General features: G+C 43.8%; 1 pseudogene; it reads left to right on the forward strand.

The window, feature by feature from the left end:
- Positions 1-867: 867 nt before the first annotated feature.
- LOC111565137 (uncharacterized) lies at positions 868-3,264 on the forward strand (annotated as a pseudogene).
- The last annotated feature ends 12,970 nt before the right edge of the window (positions 3,265-16,234 follow it).

A 16,234-nucleotide genomic window follows, 5' to 3' on the forward strand; every position in this document is an offset into this window, starting at 1 on the left:
GTCAGAAACGTGAAAGTACTGCAGATCATTGAGTAAACATGTTCTCTTAACTCCAAATGTTGACTGCAGTGTAGGATTTGCCATGAGGTCATTGCAGTGCTGAGCATGCAGTGCTTTATTGCGCAGTGTTACTCGTGGATCATCATCACTGAAAACTGTCTGTGAGGTCTCTTTGTCAACTAGACAAAAGTGGCAAAAATGCCTGAGGCACCGCCTTCGGTTTCTTACTAACATTAGCTTTTGTAGTTTACGACAAAGTTCTATATTCTGCGTTATTCACTTGTACATTTCTTACCTGAATCCTTTGCAGTTGATGAAACTTGCTGAAGAACCTTCGACGTGTGGTGTTCAGCATAACTCTGTGGATGTTCTCAGTCATCCAGGTCATGATAAGTCTCAAGCAAGCATAAGTTATGGCAACTGGACTAACCTCGTGTGAGTCGAAAACGTTTCACCTCTCATCCAAGAGGCTTCTTCAGTTCTGAAAGCCTGGTGGGGAGTACCAGATATTTATCCACCAGGAGGGTGGTGGCAAAAACAAGTGGACAAAGACCCGAAACCAACAGACTCGTTAGGTGTTAATGTGAGTCGTTAGCCTTTGATGGGCGGTCGTTACCCCTCCCAGCCCTCTAGGAGGGTGGTTGGGGGTCACCTGACTGCAAGTGGGACAGATGGCTGCACCTCCTTGGGAGGGCTCTAAGAACGGCGTTGTAAGTGGGAGACAAGTGGTGTCTGAGGCCCCCTCCTCTGTTCAAAGATGGCCGTTCTAGTTTGACATGAATGGCTTCTTTTACCCCTCTCTCAAAGGAGGCAGTCCTTCCTGGGCATGTTTGGGAAGCCGTTTCCAAACACACAGAGACAGCACAGATGGCGCAGCATGCTAAGGGCAAAGAAAGGCAAACACGGAAATTTCAGAACCTTGAGTCCCGGTTCTATAGTTCCAGGGGGGAACAAGAATGGGCCAAAATACAGAGCTCTGAAGGAAGGACTGGCGGCAGTCCTTCCCAGGCGGTCACACAGAGCAAAACAGCGGAACTGGACACCTATGACAAATGGGTTAAGAATTTGTCAGACAGAGAGCTCACTCCAGCCGAGCGGGGGGTCCTTGCCAAAGGACTGAACTTTGCAGTCACACCAGATGAGTTACCGGTGGTGGACTTGGTGACGGCCACAGAATCGGCCATTAGGAACAATAGGTTGTCAGAGACAGAGGCGGAACAGATCAGGCTTAAGGTGTCGGCAGCACTCTGCAGTGCCAAGTTACCCCCGTCCAACATCTCCGCACAGGAGAAACGGGCACTGATAACTCTGCAGAAGGATCCCAACATCACAATCCTACCTGCAGATAAGGGGAGATGTACTGTTATCCTTAACACAGCTGACTATCACTCAAAGGTCAGCAGCCTCCTATGTGACTCAGCAACTTATGAGACCCTAAAACGAGACCCCACCAACACCTACAAACTCAAAGTGGTTAACTGCCTGCAAAAACTGGAGAAAGGTCAGATCATCGACCGGGCCCTGCACTACAAACTCTATCCAGGCGATGCTATCCCTTGCATACGGGCTGCCAAAAATTCACAAAGAGGGCGCCCCTCTGAGACCAATTGTAAGCAGCATCAACTCTGTGACATACAACATTGCTAAGTATCTTGCCACCATCCTTTCCCCATTGGTGGGGGACACCCCCCACCACATAAGGAACTCGATGGACTTTACAAACAAGGTCAGAAAAATCAGCTTAGACCCTGAGGAAACTATGGTTTCATATGACGTGACTTCGCTTTTTACTTGCATTCCCACTGGAGATGCAATACAGACAGTAAAGAGAAAACTGTTGCTTGACAACTCTCTGTCTGAGAGGACCAACCTCTCCCCCGAACAGGTGTGTGACCTCCTTAACCTTTGCCTCAGCACCACTTATTTCCAGTACAACAATGGTTTCTACAGGCAAAAACACGGCTGTGCCATGGGATCCCCTGTATCCCCCATTGTAGCTAACCTGTACATGGAAGAAATGGAGATTGTGGCACTGAGAACATTCAGTGGCCACTCCCCGAGGCACTGGTTCAGATATGCGGATGACACATGGGTCACCATCAGGAAGGGTGAGGTCGAACCTTTCACAGAACACCTCAACTCGGTGGATAAAAACATCAAGTTCACAAGAGAGGATGTCCAAGACAACTGTCTGGCGTTTCTAGATTGCGTGGTACGCATTGAAACCAATGGGGAACTCAACATTGAGGTCTACAGAAAACCCACTCACACAGACCAGTACCTCCTGTTTGATTCACACCACCCACTAGAACACAAGTTGGGGGTGATCCGTACCTTAAAGCACAGAGCACAGAACATCCCATCAGAAGCGGATGGAAAAAGAAGGGAACACAAACATATTCACTCTGCTCTTCAAACTTGTGGCTATCCAAACTGGGCTTTTATCAAAACAGCAAAAAAGCGCAGGGAGGATAAGAAAGACGAGGACCACAAAAAGAGAAACAACATTGTCATCCCCTATGTGGCAGGAATTTCAGAGAAACTCAGGAGGATCTTTAACACCCACCAGATCCCAGTACACTTCAAGCCCAGCAACACTCTGAGGCAAAAGCTGGTCCATCCCAAGGACAAAATTCCAAGGGAGAAACAGAGCAATGTGGTGTACGCAGTGCAGTGCAATGAGGAATGCTCTGACCTGTACATTGGAGAGACTAAGCAGCCATTACACAAGCGCATGGCACAACACAGGAGGGCCACGACCACAGGCCAGGACTCAGCAGTCCACCTCCACCTCAAGGAGAAGGGGCACTCCTTTGATGACCACAAGGTGCGCATTCTAGCCAGAGAGGACAGATGGTTTGAGAGAGGGGTAAAAGAAGCCATTCATGTCAAACTAGAACGGCCATCTTTGAACAGAGGAGGGGGCCTCAGACACCACTTGTCTCCTACTTACAACGCCGTTCTTAGAGCCCTCCCAAGGAGGTGCAGCCATCTGTCCCACTTGCAGTCAGGTGACCCCCAACCACCCTCCTAGAGGGCTGGGAGGGGTAACGACCGCCCATCAAAGGCTAACGACTCACATTAACACCTAACGAGTCTGTTGGTTTCGGGTCTTTGTCCACTTGTTTTTGCCACCACCCTCCTGGTGGATAAATATCTGGTACTCCCCACCAGGCTTTCAGAACTGAAGAAGCCTCTTGGATGAGAGGTGAAACGTTTTCGACTCACACGAGGTTAGTCCAGTTGCCATAACTTATGCTTGCTTGAGACTGTTCAGCATAACCTGAACCTGACCGCGGTTTTTCGATGAGTCTTTCTAAAAGTATGTATTCAACCAATGGGAAGGCGAGGCCGATCTGATGACAAATCGAAACCTAAACTCTGATGAGAACCGGGCAGACTCAATGGTCACATAGACTCTGTGGGAGTTCATCGACCCAAAATGAACACTGATCCAACTCCACACTGACACTACACTAAAGTCAACACCACACTAATGTCAGGACTCAAGGTTTCACAGCAGAACGTTGCATTATAACAAGATGATTGATGTTATTCACTTTACCTGTCAGTGGTCATAATGTTGTGACTGATCAGTGTATGTTTGAATTGATAACAGAAGCTAAACAGAAGTCCCAGAAGGCTAGAAGCTTCGGAGAATCAATCTAATCAATAATATCTTATTTTTTATCAAACATGGGTCTGGCTATGGACTTTTATGGTCCATAGCCAGTTTAGATTTAGCATTGTTTATTGTATTGGGGATTTCCCTTATTTCATATGATTGTGTGTCAGTGAAGGCTTTTAGTACAGGAGTTGGACAACAAGCCAATCTCGATTATCTTGAGAATTTCAAAATATGTAACTTTTTTTGCCTTATCAATAGTATGCAATACATTTCTTTACTCAAAAAACACCTTGGCTGGGTCCTAAATGAAAGTGTTGGAATATAGATACCCCCCGATGAATCGCCACCTTATGGCGGTGGCGGCCCACCACCCACCAGGCAGGAAATCGGGGTCGGGTGTTATGCCAACCAGGCAGTAGGCAGGAGTGGGCGTCTAGGCGCACCACCCCCGGGTGGCATAGACTAGCTTTGGGGACATGGAACGTCACTCAGTGGCAGGGAAGGAACCCAAGCTCGTGCGGGAGGTGGAGCGATACCGGCTAGATATAGTTGGGCTCACCTCCATGCTCAGCGAGGGTTCTGGAACCAGAAACCTGGGGAGGGGTTGGACTCTCTCCTTTTCCGGAGTTGCCCAGGGTGAGAGGCGCCGGGTGGGTGTGGGGATACTCACGAGCCCCTGGCTGAGCACCGCTTTGTTGGAGTTCTCCCCGGAGAACGAGAGGGTCACCTCTCTGAGACTTCGTGTTGCGGAGAGGTAAACTCTGACTGTTGTTTGTGCTTATGCACTGAACAGCAGTTCGGAGTACTCGGCCTTTACTCGGCCTTCTTGGAGTCTCTGGGTGGTGTCGTGGAAGGGGTACTGCTTGGGGACTCCATAGTTCTCCTGGGGAACTTCAACACTCATGTGGGCAATGACGGAGAAACCTGGAGGGGGGGGATTGGGAGGAACGGCCTGCCCGATCTGAACCCGAGCGGTATTTTGTTATTGGACTTCTGTGTTAGTCATGGATTGGCCATAACAAACACCATGTTCGAGCATAAGGTTGCTCATAAGTGTACCTGGCACCAGAGCACCTTAGGTCAGAGATTGATGATTGACTTCATAGTTGTATCATCAGACCTGTGGCCATATGACTTGGACACTCGGGTGAAGAGAGGAGCAGAGCTGTCAACTGATCACCACCTGGTGGTGAGTTGGATCCGGTGGCGGGGAAGGCTGCCGGACAGACCTGGCAAACCCAAACGTGTAGTGAGGGTGAACTGGCAGAGGACCCTGTCCGTGGGGTTTTCAACTCCCACCTCTGGCAGAGTTTCTCTGGGGAGGTTGGGGACATGGAGTCTGACGGGTCCATGTTCAAATCCTCCATTGCAGAAGCGGCTGTTATGAGCTGTGGTCTGAAGGTCACTGGTGCCTGTTGCGGCGGCAACCCAAGAACCCGCTGGTGGACACCGGTGGTGAGGGAAGCCGTCAGGCTGAAGAAGGAGGCCTTTGGGGCTTGGCTTGCCTGGGGGTCTCCTGAAGCAGCCGACGGGTATCGGTTGGCCAAAAGGGCGGCAGCTGCGGCAGTCGCGGAAGCAAAAACTCGGGTGTGGGAGGAGTTCGGGGAGGCTATGGAGAAGGACTTTTGGTTGGCCTCAAGGAGGTTCTAGCAAACCGTCCAATGCCTCAGGAAGGGGAGGCAGGGTTTTGCTCAGGCTGTGTACAATCGGGGTGGAGAACTGTTGACCCGTACTTAGGATATTGTCGGGCGGTGGAAAGAACACTTTGAGGAACTCCTGAACCCAGTAAACATGTCCTCTGTGGGGGAGGCAGAGCCTGAAGACTCGGGGGAATCTTCGTCCATATCCGTGGCAGAGGTTGCCGAGGTAGTTAAGAAGCTCCTTGGTGGCAAGGCGCCGGGTGTGGACAAGATCCACCCTGAGATGCTGAAGGCTCTGGACTTTGTTGGACTGTCTTGGTTGACATGTCTCGTGTGGGCATCGGGTACGGTATCTGTGGAGTGGCAGACCGGGGTGGTGGTCCCCATTTTCCAAAAAGGGGACCGGAGAGTGTGCTCCAACTACTGGGGTATCACACTTCTCAGCCTCCCCGGGAAAGTTTACTGTAGGGTGCTGGAAGGGAGGCTCCCAGCGATTGTCAAACCTCGGATTCAGGAGGAGCAATGTGGATTCCGTCCTGGTCGTGGAACAGTGGACCTGCTCTGTACTCTTGCGGAGCTGCTGAGGGGGTCATGGGAATTCGACCTGCCAGTCTACGTGTTTTGTGGATCTGGAGCAGGCCTATGACCGTGTCCCCCAAGGGGCTCTGTGGGAGGCACTGCGGGAGTATGGGGCACTGGGCTCGCTGATACGAGCCATGCGGTCACTGTACAACCAAAGTCAGAGCTGTGTCCGCCTACTCGGCACAAAGTCAAACTCGTTTCCGGTGGGTGTTGGACTCCACCAGGGCTGTCCCTTGTCTCCGATCCTGTTTGTGGTGTTCATGGATGGGATCTCAAGGCGCAGCCGGGGTGAGGAGGGTGTCTAGTTTGGGGACCTCAGGATCGCATCTCTGCTTTTTGCAGATGATGTGGTTCTGTTGGCTTCCTCCCATCATACCCTTCAACACTCACTGGAGCAGTTTGCAGCTGAGTGTGAAGCGGCGGGGATGCGGATCAGCACCTCCAAGTCCGAGGCCATGGTTCTCTGCCGGAAACTGGTGGATTGCTCACTGGGCTGGGGGGGAGTTGCTTCCCCAAGCAAAGGAGTTCAAGTATCTCAGAATCTTGTTCATGAGTGATGGGAAAATGGAGTGTGAGATGGACAGGTGGATTGGTGCAGCGTCAGCAGTAATACGGGTGTTTTATCGAACTGTCGTGGTGAAGAGGGAGCAGAGTCATAAGGCGAAGCTCTCAATTTACCAGTCCATCTACGTCCCAACCCTCACCTATGGTCATGAGCTCTGGGTAGTGACTGAAAGAACAAGATTGCGGATACAAGCGGCTGAAATGAGCTTCCTCCGCAGGGTGGCTGGGCTCAGCCTTAGAGCTAGGGTGAGAAGCTCAGACATCCAGAGGGAGTTCGGAGTAGAGCCGCTGCTCCTTCGCATCAAAAGGAGCCAGTTGAGGTGGTTTGGCCATCTGACTCGAATGCCTCCAGGGAGACTTCCTCTGGAGGTTTTCCAAACACATCCGCCTGGGAGGAGACCCCAGGGCAGACCTAGAACACACTGGAGGGATTTTATATCTCGTCTGGCCTGGGAACACCTCAGTATCCCCTGGGAAGCGCTGGAAAGCGTCGCTGGGCGGAGGGACATCTGGAATGACCTGCTTCGCCTGCTGCCTCCGCGACCCGGCCCCGGATAAGCGGAAGACGATGGATGGATGGATGGATGGATAGATGGATGGAATATAGATGGGTTCTTGATTGCATCCAGAGAAGGTGGAAAGATTCTGGATATAACAACTAGAGAGGCTTATGAGTGGAACCATTACATAATGGAAGAGTTCTTTATAGAACCTCTCATATGAGTTTTTGTTGGAATCTTTCACAGATAGGTAATTTTATATGATTGTCTAGGTCAGGGGTCACTAACTGATGGACCGCGGTCTGTATCTGGATCGCGACACTGTTTTATACGGACCCATAATCTGTAAATTGTAATGGGATTTTAAATTTGACGAGTGACTTCTGTTTTACCAGCTCAGCTTTTTCAGTGTTCACGGCATTGATTATCAGCTCAGGAACACACAGACCGATTATGTACGAGTTCAGCCATCCCTCCTGATGCTACTGAAGTCTCTGCATTGCAGATGCTAAACATCAAAGCTCTGCGTTCAGAAAACAGTTGAGAGGCGAGGGACTGACAAGAGCAGGACGGACAAGAAAGAAAAATAAATAAATCGACACAGAGAGGAAAGTAGTCCTGCACATGCTGACCATGTTTGGCTCAATATATAGCTGCAAGGCAACTTTCTCAACTATGAACATAATCAAAATTAAATATTGTTCCAGATTCACCAGTGAGCAGCTCCAAATGTGTTTCAGAATGGCCCTGACACCATTCAGACCACGTTTCAAAATACTGGCAGAGCAAGCTGCACCTCAGTTCTCCCATTAAGCAGCAGGGGATATAAAGGGAGTGATATAAAACAGGAAAAAAATGTAAAAATGTTCAATTGTTTACATTTTTTGAGATTTTTGTATTGTTAAAGATGTATAGAAGTTGGTTCAGGTTGTTCAGTCATTATTTTTTCAAGTTCTGCACTTTATTTTAAGATGTACAGTTATATCAAAAGTTATTTATTAATAAATGTAGTCAAAATGTTTTTGAATTGTACTGAATACATTTGATTTGACGGTCAGTTATTGATTACATGCAGATGCTAATAAAATTACTAGGTTATATCAACATATATAACTCTATTTCAACTTAGACATTATGATGTTCCGGACCTTTGCTTTAATACATTTTCTCTGACTGGACCTCTTTGAATTTTAGTTGAATACCCCTGGTCTAGGTGGAACTGTGTGAGGGGGCTTGAGGTGAAACCTTTATCGTTGTTCTGCCAGGAGCTAAGTAATATTCTCCTATAGAGACAGGACAAATAAACCTATATGGTTCTAGTTAGAGCCTTAATATCTAAGAGTATACAAACAGTTCATATGCAACTACAGTAACCATTACAACCAGACACAATTTGCATCCAAATTCACATCCACTGAATTACTCAAAGAGCATTCACTGTGAGTGAAGCACATATCAAATAGCACTGTATGACATGACTTTTCCAAAATTGCTAGTTGCTTGTGAATTGCATATGAAAAAGTATAGGCAAGAAAAAATATTTAGAATTGTCATTTAATTTTAATCAAAGCTATAATGTGTATACAGCTCCGCATCCATCTCCACACCCCTTACACCTGTTTGAATCACTCATTATTGCATTAACATGGAACACATATTACAAGAAAAAGTGGAACCAGAGCAAATAAAGTTTGTCACATTTTTGTACATATTGAAGTAACCATGTCTTGAAGACAGATGAAATTTCTGCAAATATTCACATTTGTTTTCATACTCCTGCTTCTCAGTTAAGTCCCAAAATCTCATTCATCTCATAATGTGCTGCATATCAAAATAAACAGCAGAACTGTTATCTGTTCAGTTATGATTTTTTCTGTTTGACACAGGATTGTTGAGTAATCTGGTTTAGAAATGACAGTCATGTCTGCAGTATCTCCACCATTATGACATTACATCCCACAAACAAACAGTACCATCAATTTCACATAAAAATGAAATTGCATAGAGGCCTGAAGGTGAAGTGGTGTTGCTGGCAGGTAATGTGGCTCATACTTGGCAAAGTGTTTGCTGGCTCTAATTGTGGAAAATCACTGATACACAGTAAGAAGTAGACGGGTTGCAGCTCCCAGGACTGTTGCATTTGATTTTAATGACAAAGAAAGGCCCAGGCTTTACCATTGTCCTGTCACCCACTGTCTGCAGCTGCTACACAGGTATGTGAAACCTTTCACCTGTAACAATACTTAGTTAATTGACCATAGCTCTACTAGTGTATCTTAACTGTAACTCTAAGAACAGTTAGGGTCAGTCACACTATAAAGAAGAAGTGTTAAATGTAATTTTTTAAGATGTTTGATGTGATTTAACTAATGATTTCATTTTTAATTTTATTAAGTCAAATTGCAGCAATACAGACTGCAACAACTATGATTGGTCAACTCAGTAGTGATGGTGATTTGAAATGAAAAAGAATCTAATATGAAACAGGTTGTATAATGCTGTATCTGCTGTATTGCTCATAATGTAAATGCATCTTGTATTCTGCTAATGTAGCCTTGTGTATTTTTTCATTTCACAGCTCTCCACGTCTGTGCACAGAGTCAGTTGCATTCAGTGTCTTCCTTCTTTTCTGCATTACAGTAATTGTGGGAAAAAACAACTGTTGTTCAACATTATTATCTTCAACACCAATTTAATCTGCTCTGTTTTGGTCATCATTGTTGGAAGTACACAAAGAAACTCAACACGGTGGCACACAGTTCTAAATCCATCCATCCATCCATTATCTATACACCGCTTAATCCTCACTAGGGTCGCGGGGGGGTGCTGGAGTCTATCCCAGCTGACTCGGGCAAAGGCAGGGGACACCCTAGACAGGTCGCCAGTCTGTCGCAGGGCTACATACAAAGACAAACAATCACTCTCACATTCACACCTACGGGCAATTTAGAATAATCAATTAACCTCAGCATATTTTTGGACTGTGGGAGGAAGCCGGAGTACCCGGAGAAAACCCACGCATGCACAGGGAGAACATGCAAACTCCATGCAGAAAGATCCCGGGAAAGCCGGGACGCGAACCAGGGACCTTCTTGCTGCAAGGCAAAAGTGCTAACCACTACACCACTGTGCAGCCCCAGTTCTAAATCAAATCTTCAAATATAACTTTGTATTTGTTTGCATTGTGCCAGATGTCATGTTAAGATAATTTGCACATATTAATTTCTATATTTTTGTTTAATATCTTTAATCCTGTTTGACTCACTTGATATTCCTTCTCTACAAACTCAAGTTGTTTTCTCAAGTTCTGTCCAAAATCTATTAAAGAACTAATGATGTTATATTTGTCAGGCCACATTTGAGATAAATTCATCAACATTTTTAGAAGAAATGTCAGTATTTCAATTTGGATGGTGTAGTTGCAAAATTGCAACATCATAGTTTGACTGTTTCATGCAGATTAACCAGTTTGCAGTGTAGCTTTAGTTAAGTACATAGCCCAAGTACAAATGTGACATAGAAGAGACAGTGTCAGTTAAGGGAGAATATGGTCCTTGTTTTGACTGTTCTGAGAAGGAAAAGATTAGAGGTGGATTCAGGAATCAGGAGGTTACCATCCCCCTTTTTTTAAAAGAATATTTAAAATGGAATATTTGTATTATATTTTTAATTGGTTGTATTTTAAGTTTTACTTGCTCTATCCCATAATATTCCTATATATTAAACTTAAAGTAACATTTGTCTTTCCTCTATATTCACTGTGACAGTTTAAGAATGTTTTTACACAAATAGTTAGACCAGGACCATACCCCGAACACTCCTATTCCTGTCATATGTCTATAAATGCCAGTCTGCCTTGTGTACTTGCTCTAACTGACCTCATTTCACAGAACACCATATCGTCATGGACCCTTAGGATGTCCTTATTGTTAAGTTTAGCATCACAAAAATTCTACTTAACTCCCTTCATTCATTTTCACCATGGACTCCTTGTTCCTCAGTCCACTTGACGTGGACCTCTTCAGCCCGACTCACACAAAACATGTCCAGACTGTCCAGAAAAACACGCAAATTGCCATCATTGAAGACCATACCAGAGTCACTGTTGACTTGCCTACAGTCAAGTAAGAACATCAGTAAATTCTTTGATTTTGCAGTTCGGTGATAAGGTTGCCATGATATACAGTGATTACGTTCATTTATAAATCACTCTAATCACTCTGAGGTGGTAAGTATTTTTAATGTTGTGTGGTATGTTTCTCATGTTAGGTTTTTAAAAAAAATTGTTTTTACTTATTTATTACAATGCTTGGTACCTGTGTACCTTAAGGATTGCACTTTTTAATATTGTTGTACTGGTACAATGACAATAAAGGAATTCTATTCTATTTTTCCAGTATGGCATCACAATAATCAACTAATCAAAAAAACAACAACATAACCCTTAATTTCAAATCTAGTCAGCATTATACTCTGAGTCATGCAGAGCCATGATCAGAGTTAGCCCTCTCTTGTAGCTGTGTTGTTTGTTCTTGATGAGGTGTTAAGTACCTTGAGTTTTAATATTAATATTTTGATTACCCACTGCAGCCAGTGTCGAGTGTGAAGTTATTTGATTGAGCACTTGGTCATTAATATCGGGGAAGTTACAAACAGCAATATTACAGGTCGAACAACTGACATGAATGTGATATTGAATATTGTTCTACCGTTTATAGACAGACACTGTATTGTGAGGGTTCATGAACGTGAGCATTTCATTTCTAGAACGCTACACAATATGCAAGCAATAAACATGATACTATGCAGTCTAGCTTAGGTTCTAAGAAACTTTGAATTCTTTCTCAACAAAGTCTCAATTCACTGTTAACTATTCAACTTAACAGTGGATAATGCTGTAAATGTGCATATATTTACAATGTAATCTTTCATTAAAACATATGGCCAAACATCACCTTTTCTGCATTATAACGTTTGACTCCAAAGATATGCGCAAAACCATGGCCACTAAAAGGCATGTTTGTGATGGCTCCAGTTCTGAAATCTTGGCCCCTAACTGTGCAAGTGCACCAAGTTTCATGGTTATATGAAAGAGTTAACATTTCACCCTAAATCTGACACATATCATCTGGACTATTTGATTTTCCAGTCCAAAATGTTTGAACTGACCAAAGTCACACCATGTTGTTTTGTCTTGAAGTAAAGAGGGATTAGTTATCACAGCAAGGGTGAGAAGGTACATTTTTGCAACTCCCTGTAGGCTCCCACATACACAGTGTGTCACAATAAACCAAAACAATCCATCCTTGGTCGTGGTCTCAGCAGCACCGCTGACCATAATGTCGTTATCTTACAAGCTCAAATGGCACTGTGTTGCCAGTTCTGCACCATTTTATCTCTTAGTGTTTCACTTTGGACTTTTTTAGGAACAGTTGGTGCTGGTTTATCACCTGCAGAAGATGTTAAGTTTGCATTATTTTCTCCCTATTTCTGTCAGACACTCTAGATTGCCAGTTGCTCATACCACTTTTTCCACCTCTTTTCAACGTTGTTGCTTCCAGCTCTGGGTTGCCAAACCCACTAGTTACTGGAAGTGTAACTGCACCTGTACCTGCTCTCCAATTCAGAGAGCCAATTCTTCAGTCAAGGACGGTACAATAAGGCTAATATTCAATTGCAAGAGTAATCCCAAACTGTTCAATGATCACAAAATTCCATCTCAAGTCCATCTTCTTGATGACAGGATATCCTTATACAGGATTTCCCCCATCTTATTTTCTGGCCACTTATTCCATATTGAAGCAGCATTGATGACCTCCACTCAAGGGGTTCCAGAAGACCCGATTAAAGCTGTGGGTCTTTGGTCTTCAAAAACTTCCCAGCTCCTGACCTTATTTCAAATGGATACACCACTTGTATTCTCATTTAAAGAAACTCATGCACATCTGACACTGATAGTGTGATGCTTCTTTTTGAAATGGAGATAATTTTTTCCCTGCAGTTCAGGACCAAGACAAGGACCACGTCTCCTTTTCTTGTTCTATGGCCATTTCTCAATATAGTTGTCTGTTACAGACTTGTGAAACGTATCAAGGATGCATCAGAAATGGACCTGTGTGGATTTGGGGTAGCCAGGTATCCCATAATGCATTTCACGCCAACCAGTGGCAGAGGAGAAACAATGAATAAATAGTACAAGTTTTTTGGAAATACTACTGTTATTGTAACACAAAGAAAAAGTAATTATATAAATGTCAAATCTGTGATCAATTTCTTAAGATAAAGCTAGCTTAAAAATGTACTCCAATGATTTCAAATATGTGTGTCAAGGTTAGTCAGTCAGTACACATTGTACGCTATCCAGATGAGTGGTTAAACGGGGATATGTTTTATGCGCATTTAACGGTCACACTGTGGTGTTTATGTGTGCATTTTTTATTTTTCTCAAGAAAATTGGTTTGAATGAGGTCAACGTTAAGTTTCATAATGCTATATTGTTATTTAATGTTGTACTCGATTGCTGACTGTGTATTTCTGAACATTGTCTTGTCTTCATTTCCTGTCGTATGACTTTGTTCTTGTCAGGCCGGCTGCTGCCAGGCTGAGGTAGTGCCCCCTCCCTCTTTCTCCGCCCTTTTCTCCTTTTTTAGGTTCACTCAGCAGAGCAGCAGCAGCGGCAGGTGTCCATCGTTTACAATCACCATCAGCCTAAGCAGGAGCAGGTGGAGCTTCTCTAATCAATATACACCTTCGTCACAATATAAGCAGACGCCACTCAGTGCCGGATCGTGACACAAGTCTGTAAAACGCTTACAGCTTGTTACTCCAGCCACAGTTCTGTACCTTCGTTCTTCTAGTAATTCTGGTTGTCTTCTTTTGTTCTAGTTCTGGTTCACCTACTCCTGTTCCGTTCCGTCTGGCCCCACCGCCATCTCCAGTTCCCTATTCATCAGTGTTCTGGAGAACGCTCACTTGTGCTGTCCATCCAAACTCACCTGCTGCTGCAACCCCCCAACTTCGTTCTGGACTCCAAGCCACGGCCAAGAACCATCAGCCGTCTACCAGTTATGAGCCCAGTCCAAGCATCTGGTTCCGTACCTGTATCCAGTAGTCTAGAGTTCCGTAAACAGCTCCTAGTGTTTTCATACTTCTAGTTATATTGAGTTTGTCGCTAGAGATTCTTAGATATTGTCGCTCTCGTTCACAGTATATGTTGTTAACCTTCTTGCCTGGGTGTTACCCTACGTGAGTTAGTGCCCTTTGTCCTCCCAGCCTCTAGTAGTCACTAAGATATTTTCTGAGAGTGTTAGCGCCCATTTCCTGTCTTTGAGTATTTCCTGTTGTAGTTCTCCGCCTTGGGAGTTGTAGTCCACATTTGAGTTTTTGGTGGAATTAAACATCGTTTCAACACATCTGATTTCTGTCATTTCCTCCACTTGAGCCTTTTGACCAATCGTAACAGTTCTATTCGTATGACTGCAACTGTGCATTAAAAATAACATTCAAGCAATATTTTGTCAGACAGACAGACACACACACACACACACACACACACACACACACACACACACACACACACACACACACACACACACATATATATATATATAAAATCAATGGTTTGTGATGATGCACAGGACATGGCACAGGTGAGGTCCAGGTAATTTCATTAATGTATAGTGATGTTTGGGCACCCATCAGGCTTTAAACCTCTGGATATTGGAGGACAAATGACAGGTATTTATGTAGAATGCAGAGCAGTCTATTCTTAATAATGTTAATATTAGTGTAAACCCCATCCATCCCTGTTTAGAAGGTGTATTTAGATAGAACATATGTGGTTCTAGAAAACAGACCTGCACTACATGGCGTCCTCAGCAAGGGCTTAGTAATAATTCAGTGATCAGTTTCTACTAAGTCTTTGTCGATCCATTGATAAAACTGAGAATGAGATGCTACTGTTCAACTGCATCATAAACTACAGCTGTAAATAAAACAATGCCTCTAAAACATTAAATAAAGATTGTATAGCGATCTTAGAAAATTCAAAATATCTATATTTTTAAGTGTTTTATATTGAAACATAAAGAGGCACTGTGGTGTTATTATATTTTATTCCAATTCATTGTTTTTCATGGTAAAGATAAGTGGTGTGGATGAGCTGAGGTGGTGACGTCATCAAGTACACTGTGGTACCAATTGCAGATTAACAGTGATGCATTTTCTGTTCTCAGGAGTCTGTACTTCCGAATCCGTACTACCCAGTATGTACTACCAGTTAGACAAGTCAATACTTCGTGTACTTGGTACTGAGAAATGGCCTAAGTCTTTAAATGCCTTCCTGCGCTGTACCTCTGTTTGTTCATGTGTCGCACACATAGGAGGAAAGCTACTTCTTTTTCTGCCTCTCTCTCCTTTTTCTTATCGGTACTGGTCTGTCAGTCTGGGTGCTGCCAATGATCTCCAGAGAAGTGTTCACTACACCACAGGCATTGACATCACATCTATATCCTAATGTAATAAACTATAATGTGCATCTTATTGATGGTGGGCAATGTCTCCTGAATGACAACGGATACATGCCTCCCAACTCAAGACAGGAAAGACTGACAAAAATGAGGATGGCGGGTTAAAGAAAAGATTTGTGTGTCCACATAGTATAAATCAGATTATTTTTTTAGGTGCATTGAAGCAAAATACTATATTGTCTCAACTTTGGTCTTGAAGGTCAATGGCCATTCTTGACTTAAAGGAATAGGAATCTAAATAATCATCTTGTGTCATTGTCCTTTTCAAGAGATAGGAGTAAAAGCAACGATCTCCCTGAAGTAAGACTGAAAGCTCTGAAAAACCTTATAAATGGCCTTTGAATAATATTGTTTCATCAAAATCACGTCTTAAAGGAAGTAAGAGCTTAGATGTGGGAAAACAGTGACTCTCTCCTCAAGTAACATGAGCCAAATGGCTGGAAGATTGAATATTTAAACCACTATCTGCAGCTCTAACTTACAGTGAGGCAATAAAACAGTACACTCATTATTAAATGTAGCAGGTCAAAGTCAAAGCAAAAGCAACAGACTGTTTGGGTGATAATAGCTGTGATAAACTGGAATTAACATTTGATTTTGTCCTCAGCAAATGCTATTTTAAAAAATTATTTTGTAATGTAATGCACTGTAGGTTGAGCATGTCAAATTCTAATTTATTATAATGTAAAGACAATGTTTATTTCGAATTCCAAACAAAATGAACTTCAAAAGTAGTTGAAGTTCTCAATAATAGGCAATGTGGTATCAAACGTCACATCATGAGCAGAAAAA

This window comes from Amphiprion ocellaris, chromosome 6, assembly GCF_022539595.1.
Source record: "Amphiprion ocellaris isolate individual 3 ecotype Okinawa chromosome 6, ASM2253959v1, whole genome shotgun sequence".
In the NCBI taxonomy this organism is placed as follows: domain Eukaryota; kingdom Metazoa; phylum Chordata; class Actinopteri; family Pomacentridae; genus Amphiprion; species Amphiprion ocellaris.